Consider the following 14,906-nt stretch of genomic DNA (forward strand, 5'->3'; position numbering starts at 1 on the left):
GGTGACGGGGGTGTGTTGAGGAGAAGGAGGAAATAGAGAGCGAAATATTTTTTAATTTCTTTTTCCTTTTTTTTTTCTTTTTTCCTTTTTTTTTTTTCTACCGATCATCTTCGCTCGCTCGTAGATAATAATTTTGTTGGAAACGACAATTGATCTTTTCGCGATTTATATTTTGGACGATGTAAAAGAAGATAAATATAAAAGTATGCGAATAAATGAAAAGTAAATAAACAAAAAAATAAAGAATTTTTTGATTCCAGGAAACAACGCAATGCAACGCAATGAAAGAGAACGTACATAGGTGTGTTGCTTTTTGGCTTAATACGCGACACGGTGGACTATTATTCAGTTTTAGCGGTCATTCGACATTAGCGCTTGGTAAACAAAATGGCCGGCCCCTCTTTTCGAAGCATTTCCCCGCGCACGTCCCCTCTCACCCGCGATCGATGAAAATGGTTGCCTAGCTGCGAGCAGAATTTTGTCGCGCGATATTCCGTCCGCTATTCTCTTTTCTCTTCTCTCTCTCTCTCTCTCTCTTTACCCCCTACTTACTCTCTTTCTCCACTTTCTTCACCCCTTTTATATAATAATAGAGACTATAATTACGTCCTATCGATCATTACGTCTTTAAGTCTTCCGAAACCTTCTCGTCGACCCGTAAAATTAGATTCTCTTGGGTATCTTAGAAGGAAAAAAACATGCCACGTTAGTTTTATCCACGCAGTATTTCGATAATACTATATTAAACGCGAAACTAAGAAAAATATACAGAAAAAAAAGGTAATTAATTGAATAAAAATCATGATTAATTATCAATTGCGCGCTATAGAATACATTTATTGTAACATTACATTTTCTACAATATTAATATTTCAATTGATTACATATATAGAACCCCATATTATTAGATTTAATAATTCCAAATAGTATCCTATTGAAAATAAAATATATAAAAAAATGAATATGTTTCCTGTGGACAATAAAAATCGATCAAAAATGTATGATCGATAAAGTGGAAAGAGACTTCGATCGGATCCTCGGTTGGGGAAACGTGTCCTTGTCGCTATTTCAACAATCCTACCATCGATCATTAACTTTGAAACGAGCCATTCACAACGAAGCAGCACGCTGCTTCTTCTTCCTCCTACGTCGCAGTTTCTGTCGTCGTCGTCGTCGTCGCCGCTGCCGCTGCCGCCGGCCTAAACCGAATGGAAATATTAATACGCGTGCGTCTGCCTGAGCTAATTGTTTCTGCGGTCCGGCCGAAGTCGTAATAATGTAGCAATTTGAAGTCGCGGAGGGACGTTTGAAGTTTCGCACATCCGGAATACGCTAGGGTTCGACGGGTTGACGAGTTGGTGTGTGGCAGGGCGAAAAGCGGTAATGGGGAGGGGGTTGGAAGGGAGGAGGAGGGATAGGGTAGTTGGTAGGGACGAGCGAAGGGTATAGATGAGGACGTGAGGGGTTGGGTAGGGAGGAAAAGGGGGAGATATATATATATATATACATGGTACGTCCTCGTCGCGTTCGGTTTGGCGCATGCGCATAGGACGATTTGAGTGGTCGCCGCACGGCTGACCACTGCCCGTCAAGAACTACTTCTACCTTCTCTCTCCCTCTTCCTTCTCCTCCTCTTCCTCTTCCCATCTACCCATCTATACTCGTAGCCCTCCATCCCCCTTCCACCATGAGCCTCCCCCCATATCACGACCCACCACGTTTCGCACACGTTTTGCTCGCCCGCCGTCGTCCTGTTCTCTTTCTCTTTCTCTTTCTCTTTCCAACTGGAATACCCTTCCTTTTCTCTATCTTTTTCGATCGTTCGTTCGTTCCATCCCTTTCTATCTTTTTCGCACGAGTTGCTAGTTCGAAGGTTCGAGGAAAAAGTAATGTCTCGCTACTGCCAAGCCGCGAATTTATTTCCGAGGAAATATGTGTAACTCGCTGGTATCGCTCGCGTACTCTAATATTTCAGTTTTAATCCAGCCGTCCACCGCGCGCGCCACCTCCACCACCCGCGGCTTCACGCGCTTTTCGATCCGAGTATAATGCCCTCCTCCTATTCCTCCTTCTATTCCTCCTCCTCCTCCTCCTCCTCCTCATTCTCTTACTCTCTCTCTTCTTGTATGTTAGAAACGGACATGGACGGGAAAACGTTGGAAAAAAGTGTAAGAGGATCGTTCGAATGACTACACGAACGTAGTATCATCTCTTTCTTTCTTTTTTTTTTTTTTTTTTTTTATTTTTGTCTTTCTCTCTTTTTTACGTGGGATATGGTTGGCGGTGCAAGGGGTAGAATGATATTCCTTCTTCTTGCATTCGACGTTCCACGGAAGCGGGATTTATTGCTAATTCTAGAAAATACAGATATACCGTATCTTTGTAGGTGTCATATGTATATACATACACATATGTAGTATTTTACGTAGATCCTTTTCTTATGCGAAAAAAGGAAGCTCTATGTAAAGGTAGATCGATATAGAGAGAGAAAATAGACTAAATAAAATTGGCTAGAACGATTTTTACATCCACCTTATAGTAAATCCCAGTTTATTTGCAACCCTATGTGTGTCCTTTAAGATTTTCCTATTTACGAACGAAAGTGTATTAAGTTCTTTTATCAAAGATCAAAGTTCAATGCTTTATATATATTTTTAAGATCGCTATATCAAGAAAGAAAAAGATAGGTATAAAAATCGAGGATAAAATCGATGATGATCGTCAAAATGATTCACTGTATTCTTCTTCCTCTTATTCTAGATCTGGATCTTAAGTTAGATCTACTCGTTTGTTTACGAATGAAGAAGCATAATGAAGCCCCTTCCCTACCCGAGAACGTCTCGGAACGTTCATTCTCCTCGATGAGTTGCTTCTTCACAATGTGCGTTTTTCTCTCTGTCTCTTTTCATCTTACCAAAGAGAGGGTGAAATGAGTGGAAAGAAAGATAGATATATAGATAGATAGATGGATAGATAAATAGATAGATAGATAGATAGATAGATAGATAAATAGATAGATACGTATCTATATATCATTTATACATACACACATACATGTATAGTACAGTGGTATACAGCGAGAGAGAATTGGCGAGTAGGGTAGGAAAGCAGAGGGTGAAAGAGAGATAGAGATAGAACAAGAGATGAGAGAGAGAGAGAAAGAGAGAGAGAGAGAGAGAGAGAAAGCTCCACTTCATCGACCGTGAGTTCGAAGCGCGCGGGGGTTGAAACGAAGAGGCACGAGTAGGACGGGGGTGGAAGAGGAAAAGGGAACTGCTCGGTGGGAGAGGAGTAGCAAAAAGGGGAGGGAAGGTGGGTGAGACTCAGGCTATAGTGGTGGAGAGGGGTAGCTAGGGGTCGGTCGTGGGGTCGAAGCGCGCCGCAGGACGCCATTTTCCTTGGAAATCGATCTTTCGAGGCAACGTTGTTCCTCCTCTTCCATTTCTACCTAGAGCTTCGAGATCCCTTCCTTTTTCTTTCTTTCTTTCTTTCTTTCTTTCGTTTCTTTCGTTTCTTTCCTTTCCTTTCCTTTCCTTCGTTCCTTTATTTTCTTTTTATTCCTTCCAACAAAATTGATTTCCTCATTGTTTTTTTTCCCCCCTTATTTTTTTTTTCTTCTTTTTTTTGTTTATTGTTCCTGCCGTTGTTCGAAAATTCAATGAATTTTGTTTACATAGCCTGTTCGATATTACGGATTAATTAATTAATCGATTCGACCTTTCGCTATCCGAAGAAGATGATGATCGTTTCAATCCGGTTCGTGCTGAGAAGAGAGAGGAGGGGTTGTTAAAAGCAAGGGGTGGTGATTGCAGGGGATGGTTGCTCGAATTGTAGCTGCTCGGTGGTTGTACTAGGTTGGTAACTCGCCGGCAACGTGCACCGTGTTCGCCCGCCAGTTTCTATCTGACAGGGTATTTTTGTGGAAGCTACGCTAGCTAGCCCGCTTTTGAACCCTTCCACCCCCCTACACATCACTTTCCTTCCTTCCATCCTTCCTCCTTCCTTCCTTTCTTCCGTCCATCCTTCCTTCCTTCCTTCCTTCGTTCTCTCTCGCCATTCTCTTCGTTTTCTCTCCTACCCTCTCTCTCTCTCTCTCTCTCTCTCTCTTTTCTCTCCACCGTTCTATCCATTTCTCCACCCCACAATCCCGCTTGTTATCCCACTGCTTTTCGCGTGACGTCAGCGCGCTGCGTCGACCAATCACGACGAGGGTTGAATTATGGAGACAGAGACAGAACCGACGACGACGACGAAGACGACGACGACTACGACGACGAAGACGACGACTACGACTACGACGATGAGAGAGAGAGAGAGAGAGAGAGAGAGAGAGAAAGAGAGAGAGAGATGCAGGCCAGATTATGCTAGCCTGGACTCGGTACGACGGCCGAGCCCCTCGATGATGACGAGGATGTAGAAGACTCTGTTCCATGACATTTTCCCCGATGCAGAAGAATCGTAAATTACGTTCTTCGTTTTACCCAAAGCCTCTACCTTCATTTCTGAGTTTCTAGCAACTACTTACTATTACTACTACTGCTACTGTTACTATTATTATTAAATAGAATTGTCCTTACTATTTTTTTTTTTTTTATTTTTTTTTTCCTTACCATAAATATATTTATAGAAATTGTATATAATTAACGATTTGATCGACTATATTCATTCAAATACGTATATATATATACACATATTTAGATATCATTTTGAAAGAAATAATTTTTTCAATTCTATAAAATTCAAGTTAAAGATATGTGTAATTCAAAAATATATTATATTGTATAATTATATACTTTCTTTTTTTTTCTTATATTCGTCATTGATGTCGAGAATCGAGAAAGAAAAGAAAAGTTGCTAGATCACGAAAAGAAGTATCATCATGGCCGTCACCTTTCACTGTCTCTTCTCTCTGCCTCTTTGCTTTCACCACGCGTGGATGGATGTAACAACCACCATATAATATCTGTACAGGTTACCAATAATACATGCTTGTATACGTATGAACGTATATATTCGTGTTCGATGGAGGGAAATAGAAGGGCAAGATAAAAAAAAAAGAAAAAGAGAAAGAGAAAGATACACATACACGGTTGTTGGATAGTTAGAAGAGACGCGTGCCGTTGTGTTGTGTTTTGTTGTGTTGTGTTACTTCGAAAGTCGCGTTGCTCCGCGAAAGGCACCGTAAGAGGAGAACCAAGCGCGATCATCTTTTTTTTTTTTCCTTCCCTTTCTCTTTCTCTCTCCCTTTCTCTTATTCTTTCTATATTTATTTATTTCTTTCTATCTTTTTCATCGGGAACGGCGTGCTCTCTCTCTCTTACCAGTACACGGTATATTCATACAACTCCCTATCCTTCCGGCGTGGGAGTGCGAGCCGTTTCTTCTTGCTTCTCTCGCGTGGCATGTCTCCTCTTCGACAAGCTCACCACCACCGAACCCCTCCCCCTCATTCTACTCCTCCTCCTCCTACCCTCCATCCATCCATCTACACCCTTCCTTTTCCCATTTCACTGCTACACAATGCACACCACACCGCACGCACACGTTTACACGCGTGCGAAACGGTACACAGTGTAGTGGATGAACGTTTCTCTTCGAAACTGTTGTACTCTGATGTTGACGTCACGCTTTCTCAAAGACCCGCGAAATTCGTATCGCATTACGCGGGATTCCTCTTACTACTTTTTGTCTCTTTTTTTGTTTTTCGTTTTATTTTATTTTATTTTATTTTTTGGATTAGTAATATTACGAACATACCTTTCGATGACATTCTAATCGCACGCTTTTTAACGCGTAAATTATGATTAAACGTATTTGAAATAAGCGTACGTTTTATTATCTGATTATCCTCATTTTTATAACGAAAATGTACGCGTATGTAACGAATTATTACACGTACGCGTTATCGTTTCTATTGATTCGGTTATATCAATGAGAGAATTTATGTTCATTTACAAGTAACAAGGTACATTTAATACACGGACGATAGGTATAATCGATATTGTAATAAAGAACTAACGAATAATTATATAAGGGGCCGTAGGCATTGATTAACGTTACATACTCGATATTATCATCTTTATTTAAATCATTTATAATAATATTTATTTATTTATCCCGGGATATATTAACAAGATTGCAATCGTTCAGTAATAATTAGAGAAAGAGAAGTTCTGTGCGTTAAACTCGCAAATGGTATTCTTCTTTTATTTGTTATATTTAATAACAGAGAAAAATATAGGAAAAAAGAGAGAAAGAGAGAGAGAGAGAGAGAGAGAGAGAGAGAGAGAGAGAGAGAGGGAAAGAGAGAGATCTTGTATCATTCATTATATAATATATTGTATTTTCTCTGATTATTAATATTCAAAAGAAAAAAAAAAGATAGAAACACGCACGCGCACGTGCACGGGAAAAGTTTTAAACAAGAAATAATTGCAATATATCGAATATAAAATCTAATTAGAAATATTTGTTAATCATCCACAGACAATATTCTGTCGTAGAGACGGAGAATAGAACGTTGTTATATTATTTTTTTTTTTACAAAAATAACGCTTACAAAAAGGATAATTTGATTGATGAATAAATCATTATACAGCCTATATCAATGGAAGAGAAAGAGACAGGGAGAGAGAGAGAGAGAGAGAAATAGAGCTAAGCCAAGGAAAGAAGAGTCTACGTAGTTACTTCGCTTTTCCGTTCTGCTGTTTTCCAGTTTTTGGCTAGTAGTCGTCCTCCGGAGACGAGCAAAAAGAGGAGAATCAGGAGAAAGAGCGAGAGAGAGAGAGAGAGAGAGAAAGAGAAAGAAAGAGAGAGAGGGTGGGAAAAGGGGTCCGGGGGATCGAAGGGTAGGAAACGAGGGATAGTGCGCTTGCAAGCGTAACCCGGTCAGAGCGAGTGGGGTGGTGACGGTGGGGTGAAAGGGGGCGGAAGGGGTGTGGGGTGGAAGAGGGTGTTTCGAGGAGAACGGATAGTCACCGAATCCTTCGGGGGTGTGTATCCGTGTGAACGCTTTAGCAACGTTGCTGCACGGTGACTAGGATAATGGTAGTAGTGTTGATAGTAGTCCTAGTGATGGTATTAGTAATAGTAATGGTGTTAGTGTTGGCGATGGCGATGGTAGTGAACGTACATTATCGCGAAGCTTTTTCCGTGTCGGTGTGCTTGTGCGCGCGGCACCTAAAGAGAGTTAGACTGTATTGGTAGCTTCGATAATTCCCCCAGACCCCCGTTCTTCCATTCGCCAGACTCGCGCGAGCGCCATACCGAACCTTTCACGTTCACGTGTATATTTCTACAAAAAGCTAGGAGCGTGGTGGATGTGAGAGCGCAGTGTGCCGAGTCGCTCAGTCCGCTTTAGGTGGGATGAGTTTGAAGCAACCTCCACGTGAACTCGCTCTACACACCCACCTAATGTATATATGTACTTTATATACATATATTATATATATACGCGTAAGTACATAGAGAGAATGCTTGAGACAGGGTGCGCACGCGCAGACGGTAAACTCTCGCTTGTGTTCGAGTACGAACGTGTGCCACTCTCGTCTATCGAATAGGGGTGGTTCCAACTAACACATACATATATACTATACATATATATACGAGTATATACATTTACCAACACATCATGGAAAGGTACTAACAGAGAATATATATCTATATGTACCAACTAATATACGCGCGTGAGTCTGTATATGTGTGTGTGTAAGAGAGAGAGAGAGAGAGAGAGAGAGAGAGAAAGAATCATGGACTAGCATAGGAGACGATAGTACGATGAGGCAACAGAGAGAGAGGAAATGAAGGGGTAAGGAGGGGGACAGGAACGAGGGGAAACTAACGGAACCATAGGGAAGGGGGTGCTCGTAACTCGAGCGAAAGCCGAAATGGTGGGGATTCTCTCTTTCTCTCTTCCTCTCTCTTCCTCTCTCTTCCTCATTTTCTCTCTACCTCTTTCTCTTCTACTTCGATGCTGATGCTGATGCTGATGCCGGTGTCCTCGTGCTTGCTACCGACTCCTACTGGTGCTGCTGCTGCTGTTGCTGTTGCTTGCTTTCCGAAGATAGAACTAACGAATAACCGAAAGACTTATTAACGTGATATCACTTAATTTTGCTTTTGTGAACGTTAGAATAAATATATATATATATATTATTTTAGAGATATACCTCTCTCTCTCTCTCTTTTTTTTTTCTCTTTATTCGGAAATATTCCAACGACGATTGTTTCTGTAATATCAAATTATAGCCTGTAACTATATTTTTTTATCTAATAATTCTTTTCTCTATTATTTTCTTTTTAATATGAATAGTAATAATAATAGTATTGACAGTGAATTGTTATCGGTAGGATGTAAAGATAATTATTCACACACATTAATGAATTTTTGTGTATACATATAAGTACTTACTAAAACACATATAAATATATAATTTTGTATGCATGACCAGACTATTGAAAGCTTAAAAAATGCAGTAACTACTTTTTTATCAAATGATTCTTTTTGTCTACATTATTTGTTCTTCCTTCTAACGTGAATAATAATAATAATAATAATAATAGTATGGAAAGAGAATTGTTATCAGTAGGATGGAAAGATAAGTTCTTACATTTGTACACAACAATGCATTAATATATGTAAGTACTTACACACACATACACACACACATGTATAGACGTATTTACGTTTATATATGACTAGGCCATTGATCGAGTTTCTCTCGACGAAGCGTACAACTTCGAGTTACTCCTCTTCATTCGATGTCTTCATTTTCTTCCCTCTTCCTCTTCTTCCCATTTTTATATATATCTCTTTTCTTTTTTTTTTTCTTCTTCTCTCTCTCTCTCTCTCTCTCTTTCTTTCACTCTTAGGGGGATTGGAGAGAAGAAGACCGCCTAGCTCGCGTTCACCCCTCGAGCGCATCATCGTTCGTGAGATCAGCCCGGCGAATCGAGAACCCGAGAGTTTCGCGGGACTGCTGCTGCTAGGGTTGAAATAAAAAAGAAAAAGAACAAAATAATACAAAAAATAGATCTTAAAAGAAGAGAGAGAGAGAGAGAGAATACGAAGAGGAAGAAGAAGAGGAAGAAGAAGAAGGGGTGGATGGCTTTATATTTTTCGATATTTTTTTTTTATCAACGAATACTTTAATTACGATTAACAAGAAATTTCACATAATTAACAATTTCATTCGTGCGTTGTACACGCACAAATACACGTCTAACGTATGTTTTATATAATATTTCAAGATAATTATTACGATTTAGTAAAATACGCGTAACTTAAATTTCACATAAATGTATACCGTTTTAAATATTAGTGAATATTTTGAAATGTTTTTTTTTTGTTTACACGATTTAAATGTAATAATGTTATACGATATCATAAAAATTGTATAACACATATTAAAACACATTTAATATACATTTTATATAAACCAGAGAGGAAAAATCATTTTTACAACGTATCAAAGGAAACGTATCTTATCTGGTGTATATTTTTGTTGAATGGCACAAAATGAGTATATTATTCTAATAAAATTACGTTATGGGGGTAGATCATTAACGTTTCCAAGAAAGCAATTGGGCTTTTGATATCCCGTCGCAGAATTCGGTCAAGTACCTCTGTCAAAGTTTAATGCCTGAAGAAACTACGATAGGGGATACTTACTTCATGAGAGGATGAGGAAAGTGTAAGAGGGAGAGAAAGATAGAAAGAGAAAGAGAGAGAAAATGGGGACGGGGGTTGAGGGAAAGGATTCCCCAGCCTACGATTAGGAAACTTTAGCGAAACTCCGTGGACTTTAGGAACTCGTGGCAGTGGGTGTTGAAGTGAAGCGCCACGTGGAAAGCGTAAACACTCGGTGCCGTCGATATATGCTGTGTCGAAGAGAGGAGAACGATTTGAATCGATTCGAACTACCTCTCGATTCAAGGTCATTCGAAGATGAACGAACGAACGAACGGACGACTTATTCTTCTCTTCTTTTCAAACTACTCAAATCCTATCAACCTTTTCTCGGTTTCTACGGTTAGCGTTAACAACCCTCTAAGAATTTCCCTTTAATCTCTTCGAGAAAGTCGTCAATGTTGTGCATAAGTGTGAGAACCTAAAGAGGAAATAAGAGAAAGATGGAGAGGGATGAAGAGAAAATGAAGTAGGTGGGTTGATTTACCTTGGTGCATTTCAAATGAGATTGAAAACAATTTAGTCGTTTTATTATATTATACGCGTGTATTATCACACAATTTGTTTAATAAATTATACGAAATAATTATTTATGTTTTTTTTTTTAAGGGATAATGTTTAGAAGGAAAGAAATAAATTTTGAGGATATATTTATATAGTATTTTGTCAATCTAGAAATTTTGACGCCCTGTGCAATTAGAATAATTTCTATTAATATTTTATCTATATAAATTTCATAAATAGTATAAAAATAAGTTGACTTTTCAACATTGTTGCAATTTTGTTTTTACTTCGATAATAGTATTATATTGTGTTCTCAAATATTATTACTATGTAATATAAATAATATTCAAAAACTTATTTGGTGTAAAGACAGGGGGGATGATTAAAAATATCGTAATTTTTTTAATTTTTACATCAATAATGTTCATAATCATTCCACACAAAATCATTACACTTTGTAATTAATAGTAAAAATAATATATCAAATATCGATTGAATTCTAATTCACTGAACACTGATATTTCAATATGAATCGAATAATTTTGAGAAAGAATGAGGATGAAGAGTTGTAGAGGTCGATCGCGAAGTACCGAGACAGGAAGGTGAAAGAAAGCGAGGAGAACGCATTCGAGGGTCGATCGGGGGAGTATTTTTAGAGTTTAGAGAATCTCTCTCTCTCTCTCTCGTTTTTCTCTTTTCTTCCTTTAATTCAGAGATAGATTCCATCGTGCAGAGAAAGAAAAAGAGAAAGAGAAAGGTAGAGAATCCGTGGGTGGATGGAGCGGAAGAAGAAGAAGAGCGACGCGAGTTTCTATTCCCAGTTAGGGGGTTGAAAGGGGGTCGAATAGGGTGTGGGTGTGGGTGTAGATGGAGGAGGAGGAGGATGAGGAGGAGGAGAAAGGGAAGAAGGAAGAAGAGGAAGGGGTGTGGAAGAGGAGGAGAAGTAACGGGGAGGGTAAAGAGAAGGGATAAAAAAGGGAAAAAGGTGGAGGGCAACGTGGGTGGTGACTCCGAGGGATGGCCTGGAGAATCTAGGAGGAGAATTGAGGCCGAGGGAGTGAAACGATGGTGGTGGACGTCATTGCGAAAAGCAAGAGAGAGAGAGAGAGAGAGGGGAAGATAGAGAAGCAAACGGCTGGCGGCGTGCCGCCGAGAGGCTATAAAAATCGTATTTTGGCGGGAGCCGTTTGTAGGTTGTATTTTCCCTTTCTATGACCCAATGCAGCTTTATCGGGTCACTCGCATTTGCATTGCGATGCGTATGTACCATACCCTGGATGGTATATGCGTATACCTTCATACATACATCTATACGTTTGTACTCTCATGTGTATGTCCTACTACTATGTTCGGTGTGGGTGTGGGTGTGGGTGTGGGTGTAGATGTAGGTTTCAGTTTGGGTTTGTGTGCCGGAAGTATACGTTTCACGTACGCCCTTTTATCGTCCTTCTCTTCGCCATTTTCATAACCGTCCTATACCAACTTTACTCCTACCTTTTCAAAAATGTTCCAAGCACGGATAAACGACGTTATCCTTGGAACGTGCTTTTCCGAGAGATCGTTCTAACGCGTAATCGATTAGTCTAAATATTGTAAGGACATCGAGTTAGGACGTAAATAGAGACCCCCTTCGGATTCGGAATACCAAAAGTTCAGTCCGTTCATTTTGTCTTCATCAATTATTATATTCCAAGTATCTAATTGTATTATTTCTCAGATAGACGAGTCTTTTTTTACAGATAAAAATTGACTGTAAAGTATGAAAGGAAATAAAGGAAAGAGATAGGTCAACGGAGTCTTTGATTCGGTTGTTCGTTCCTTTTGTTGGAAAAATCGCTTGATATCTTCGTAAACAGGGAGCTGACGGATGAACTGTTTTCGCGCCTTTCTCCTCGTTGCCAACCATTTCCCCACATCATCGTCGTAAATGTCCCGGCAATGGAAGAAAAGGGAATGAGAAAAATAGAGTCGTGTTAATGGAACGGTGGAGGAAGAGGACGCGCAACGTGGATCGAAAAAGAGAGCTAACGGCATAGCCGTCGCGTATATCTCGCGCGATTCTATCGATCGAGCCGAATAGTACGTGTATACACGTCTGCTGCTGCTGTTCCGAGCCAAACTTGGATTCATTTCCAACGTGTTATTTCTTCTTTACTCTCTCTACCTCCCTCTCTCTCTCTCTCTCTCTCACTGTCTCTTTCTCTTTTTCTTTTTCTCTCTTTCTTCATATTCCAGAGATAGACAGACAGTAAGAAAGAAAACGAGAGAAAGAAAAAAAGGTCGGTGGAATAGCGGAAGGAGGGAGTGGAGGGAACTGGGAAGGATATTATCGTAGTACTAGAAGAGAAGAAGAGACCCCGTGCATCTTTACTACCCTGTTGGTAAAACCTCTTTGGAAGAGCCGTATGAGCGGATAGTGTCCGGCGTTAAAGCGCGATGCTGCTGCTCTACCGTTGGCGTCACGAAACTCCATTACCGACGTTTTCTCTGAATTCCGCGCTCTCCACGGACGCAAGAGAGAAACCAACGAGATAGAAGAGAAAAAGAGAGAGAGAGAGAGAGAGAGAGATAGATAGATAGATAGATAGATGGTTAGAGGGAGGAAAAGAGTAGAGGGGAGAACCGACGCAATGAAATTTGAACGCGTTGTGCGGCGTTCGTGTTCTATCTTCCTCGACGATATCTCCCTCTCTTCGTCTTTGTCTCTCGTTCCCCTTCACTCACTCTCTCTCTCTCTTCGACGAATATAACCATGTTCCTCGTATTTCCATCTCTCTCGCGCAAACGTTCTGCGCACGTTGCACGAGAGAGCGCGAGTGCGGCAACAACGATGGCGCAGAGACGGAAGGGGCTGACCTCGCTAGGCTCGTCGCGGTGACTGGAGGGGGAAGGGAGCGGCGCAGGAAACTCGGCAACGCCACACCAACTCGTAGCCAACGCGCGCGCGACGGAAAATCGTCGTAGCGGCAACGTAGCACCGGTGACTCAGCATTGCCGGCAACAACGACGGCGCCGGCAACAACGACGACGACGGCAACGACGACGGCGACAACAACGACGACGACGACGTCGCTGCCATTGCTGCCGTTGGTGCGGTCGTGGTCGTTGCTCGTTGCTTCCATCAGCGTATACTTGGCCAACGCGTTGCTTGCAAGGCTGCTGCTACCACTTCGCCGTACAGACCTTTTGCAACCCGGTTTTGTAACTCGATTCTTTATGGCGAATGCCTCGTACGCCCCTCCCTTCTCCTCTCCTTCCCTTCTCGTCCCTCCCTGCTATCTCTTACTCCACTCTCCATCCCTTCTCTTCCTTCCCCCTACTCATCTCTCTTTTTCTTCTGTCGTTTTTTTTTCTTTGCCATGGCATGACGATGACGTTGACGACGACAACGACAACGACGAAGACGGAGACCATATTTTTTTGGTTGATAATTTATAAGACTTCCTCGAAGAGAATATTAAATTATTGAACGATCATTTCTGTTTAAATTCTTATTTCGAGATACTTTTTTAGTTGATCACATCCGATTAATGAAATTTTTTGTATTTTTGTTGTTCATAGAAATGCTGAAAGGAAAACTGGTGGTTGATTTAGGACGCGAACGAATCGCGATACGATCTTTCCCATTTTCTTAAACGCGATTGGTCGACTAAGCCGCCGAAATTCTATTTGTCTAAAACAACGTCGCGACGACATGATTCCTATTTGATCGTCATCATTGTTTCCGCCAATACAAACGCGTGTTGCATTCTAACGAATAGGCAAATGAGAGATAAACGATGAAAAACAAATAAAATTATTGCTGGTTTATTATTCGACGACGCAATTTAACTTATCGAAAATAAAAAAAAAAAAAAAAGAGAGAAATGAATCCTGGATTATAGAGTTCGATGATGCGCGATTGGAATCTCTTCGAATGACGTTCTCCATTTTGATGGTCGTATAGTAGAAATGAGAGTAGTGGCGGTAGTCGGTGACGAATAACAAAAATATCAGGTTGATATTTAAAAATAGTTCCATATACCGAATGGTGGAGTTAAGAGAAGGAGGAACTCATACACGGTTTACCTTATAGGAATAATTTCCACAAATACTCGACGTATTTCCAGTGGCGATGTAGTCTCGATGCTACACCATCGCATCATCATCACCATCGAACAACGAGGCATCCTCCTCATTCTCGTTTCTCTCCTTTACATGTATACCAGTCCTATTCTTAGCGCTCGCGTATCGCGAGTAACGGGCTGGACGATGACGACTCATAGCTAAAGCAAAAGAAAGAAATGTAAAAAGAGAAAGAAAGAAAAAAAGAAAGAAACAACATGCAGGCAGGCTGGCAGGCAGGCAGTCAGGCAGGCAGATGGAAGGAAGGATGGAACGAGAGAGGGGACAATGGAAGAAGGGAGGAAAAGAAGACGTATCATAGATAGAGAAACACAAGGAGGAAACCTGACGACTACGGACGACGAGAACGATAAAGTTTATCGGCCGCCGATAAAGCAGAGACTCGCGATCTTTTGGCTTACAAGCAGAGCGAACTTGCTTTCTGCTTTAGGAAAGGTGGAAGGGCAGAGGGAGAGGTAGTAAGTTCGTCAAATCGCCGCGCCGATGTTTCAAGTTTCCCGTGCCGCACGGCGGGGACTTTGGCTCGTCGTTTTCGTCGATGACGAAAGCGAGATACGTGCGAATGCAAGACTCGAAAATGAAAGCAACC

At 40.8% G+C, this 14,906-nt stretch overlaps 1 long non-coding RNA gene across 1 annotated transcript; it reads right to left on the reverse strand.

The window, feature by feature from the left end:
* Nucleotides 1-7,956: 7,956 nt before the first annotated feature.
* Nucleotides 7,957-9,036, reverse strand: LOC106783686. Its single transcript, XR_001381339.1, has 3 exons — nucleotides 8,650-9,036; nucleotides 8,169-8,228; nucleotides 7,957-8,068 (listed from the first exon to the last, which is right to left on the reverse strand). It is a non-coding gene; the product is annotated as an uncharacterized LOC106783686 (long non-coding RNA).
* Nucleotides 9,037-14,906: the final 5,870 nt, after the last annotated feature.

The sequence above is a fragment of the Polistes canadensis genome, unplaced genomic scaffold (genome assembly GCF_001313835.1).
Source record: "Polistes canadensis isolate GaletaPanama2010 unplaced genomic scaffold, ASM131383v1 scaffold_24, whole genome shotgun sequence".
NCBI lineage: Eukaryota > Metazoa > Arthropoda > Insecta > Hymenoptera > Vespidae > Polistes > Polistes canadensis.